The sequence below is a fragment of the Octodon degus genome, unplaced genomic scaffold (assembly GCF_000260255.1).
Source record: "Octodon degus isolate 3935 unplaced genomic scaffold, OctDeg1.0 scaffold00009, whole genome shotgun sequence".
Classification (NCBI taxonomy): Eukaryota; Metazoa; Chordata; class Mammalia; order Rodentia; family Octodontidae; genus Octodon; species Octodon degus.
In genome coordinates this window covers 13,854,879-13,858,357 of record NW_004524585.1, presented here as the reverse complement: position 1 = coordinate 13,858,357, position 3,479 = coordinate 13,854,879, and positions in this window count along the sequence as shown.

Genomic DNA, 3,479 nt, shown 5'->3' with positions numbered 1-3,479 from the left:
TCTTGAGTATTGGGATTACAAACATGTGCCACCTCACTTGGCACCATTTTTTATTTTTATTTTTTGTAGTGCTGGAGAGCAAAGCCATGACCTTTTGTATGCTACACAAGTGCTGTACCACTCACCTACAGCCCTGACCCAAACTATACCAATTATAACTGTAACATTCAATGAGTTTTGGTAAACATAGTTTTGTAAACACTGCTACAATGAAAATTTCCATCACCCTCAAAATTCCCCTCCAACTCTTTTGTATTTAGTTCCTTGGTGACCTCAGCTTTTGGCAGCCTCTAATCTGCCTTCTAATATGTTCTTACATTTCACCTTTTGTAGAATTTATAAAAGTGGTTTTGTTTAACTACTCTTTTGTGTCTGCCTTCTTTATAGTACTATAAATTCTGTAATTCTCTTGAATATATAAATAGTCTTTCTTCTTAATGCTAAATCATTTTTTAAAAATGTATTTTAGTACAGGGTCTATAGGATCTCACTACACAGATCAGACTTGTAGTAATCCTGTTTTCAGCCTCCTAAGAGCTGGGGTTACAGGCATATGCCACCATTCCTAGTCTCAATAGCAGTCTCAACCCACCCCAAGGGCAGTGCCAGCATGGCATGCTGGGGATCAAACTCCAGTTCCTGTCTGCCTAAGCAGGCGCTTTAATCTGCTGAGCTAGCTGACTGGCCCTCATTGTGTTTTGTTTTGTTTGAGACAGGCTTTCACTATGTAATTCAGGCTAGCCTTGAACTCACTATGTGTTTTTTGAGACGGGGTCTCACTATGTAGTTTGGGCTGACCTTGTGCTCACTTTTGTAGCTCTCAGGCTGGTCTTGAACTCATGGAGATCCTCCTGGCTCAACCCCACCGAGTGCTGGGATCACTTGCATGTTCCTTCAGGCCTGGTTCCGGGGGCTGCACGGTGGGCTCCCACATCCAGGACCCAGACGGTATGCCTAGGGATCCAGGGCTGAGACTGCACAGCATGTGGGCCTGGGGATCAACTTGGGTCCTTGTGCTTACCAGTAGGTAATTATGCCTCTGAGCTGTCTCTCTGGCCCCTTGAACACACTATATAGTCCAGGCTGCCCTCCAATTTATGGCAATCTTCCTGCCTCAGCCTCCCAAGGGCTGGTGCTACAGGTATACACCATCATGCCCAGCTCCTAATATCTTCTTATACCACAATTTATTTATTCATTGACTAAGAAATGAACAGTTTTTCTTTTACAATTTGTGCCCATTGTGAATAAAGCTACTGTAAACAGTCATGCAAGTGTTTTTGTGAATGTGTTTTCATTCCTTTTAGAGGAATCTAGGAATGAGATTGCTGGATTATACAGTAAGTATATGATTACTATAGTTTGTCCTTTCCTTTCTTCTATTTTTTCTTGAGCTTGGGGTTAAACCCAGGGCCTGGTCTGGAGAATGCCAGGCAAGCACTGCACTACTAAGCTATGCCAGTGGCCTACCATGTGATTAACTGTAAAAGAAATTCCCAGTTTTCCAAAGTACTTGGAAGTGATGTAGGAGAGATTTCAGTTGCTTTACATGTTTGCTAACACTTGATACTAGAAGAATATACTATTTTTTTTTTCTGTATTTTTAGGGAAGGGTATACAGGTTGTTCAGGGTCTCACTACTAGATCGGACTCGTAGTGATCTGCCTGTTTACAGTCTCCCAAGAGCTGGGATTACAGGTGTGTGCCACCACGTCCAGTCTCAATTGCTGTCTCAGTGTGCCCCAGGGGCAGGGCTGGCATGGCAGGCCATGTACTGGTATCTTATTTTGGTGTAAATTTGCATTTTTATGATGTTTAATGATATGGAGCGTCTTTATGTTTATTTGCAGTGGCAGATATCTTATTTGGTGAAGTGTCCTGTTTTATTCTTTGTTTTGATGTATAAATGTGTGGTATTGGGGACTGAACCCAGGGCTTTGGCACTAGCTTCCCCAATACCATAGTGAGGTCTTTTGAATGTTCTTAAAAGTTTTGTATGAACTTAAAAGTTCAATAAATAAGTTGTATTTATATATGAGTTTGTGTTATATGGTTTTAAAAATCATATTTGAGATATAAGCCCCTAATATATATTTGTTTTATAAATATTTTCTCCCAGTATGTGGCATGTTTGTTTGTTTATTTATTTATTTATTGAGTTAGTTTTTTGAGACAGGGTCTTGCTATATGGTTCAGGCTGGACTCGAACTCACAGCAATCCTCCTGCCTTGGCCTCCCAATGCTGGGATTATAGATATACATCACCACGCCTGGTTCTCTTTTCATGTTTTTAATACTTTTATTTGGAGAACAAATTTTTTTAACTTTGAGGAAGCCTGAATTTACCAGTTATTTTTCTTCTATAGTCCATACTTTTCTAAAGATTTCTGAAATCTTTCCTTAAGGTCATGAACAGTTTTATGTTTTCTTCTGTAAGTTTTATGGTTTCACCTCTGCCAGTGAAGTCTATGATTCATTGTGAGTCACCTTCGTGCCATAGATTATATAAGGGTCGAAATCCATGTTTTTGCACAGTGATATCTAACTGTTGGAAAGACTATTGTTTTTTGTCCTCTGAATAAACTTCGCACATCTGTCAAAAAGCAGCAACGTAGAAGGGTCTGTTTCTGGAGCCACTGTTTCACTGATCTGTATTCCTCTTCTTACAATATTGCAATTACTATAATTTTATGGTAGATGTGGAAATCACTCTCTTCTTTTTCAAAATTATTTTGGGTATTCTAGGCCCTTTGCATTTCTATTTGATTTTAGAGCCAGCTTATTACATTTGAAGAGCTTGTGTGAAATTCTAGCTGAGGAGCACGGCTACTCGTACACTCTTGCCTGACGAATGAGTTCCTCCTGCACCCAGCTTACAGCCTCTGGAGGAGCAATGGGAGCAGGAGGGAGGAAGGGGGCACTGGCCTACCAGCCAGGCCAGCCAAGCTTGGTGGAGCACTGAATGGGCTCACGCTGGCAAGCTGACATCGTAACGGTGTTCCATCTTTAGATCCACAAGCACGGCATAGATACAGCACCTTTCCACTTACTTGGCTCTTTGCTGTTACCGTGTTCTACCACTGAGCTGCTCCCCCACCCCTTTTTATTTGTTACATTGAAACAGGGTCTTGCTGAAATGTCCAAGCTGGGCTTAAATTTGGGATCCTCCTGGCTCTTCCTCCCTATTAGCAGGGATTATAGGCATGCACTAATGCATCTGGCATATTTCCTATTATTTTATGCTATTGCAAACTGTACTTCTTTCATTTCAATTTCCAATTTGTTTCTGCTAACAGAATTTTGTGTGTGTGTTGGGTGTGGTGGTGCACACCTGTAGTCTCAGCACTTGGGAGGCTGAGGCAGGAGGATCACTGAGAGTTTGAGAACTACCTAGACTACATAGTGAGTTCAAGACCAGTCTGAACTACATAGCAAGACCCTACCTCAAAAAGAAAGAAAGAGAAAGAAATAAGAAAGAA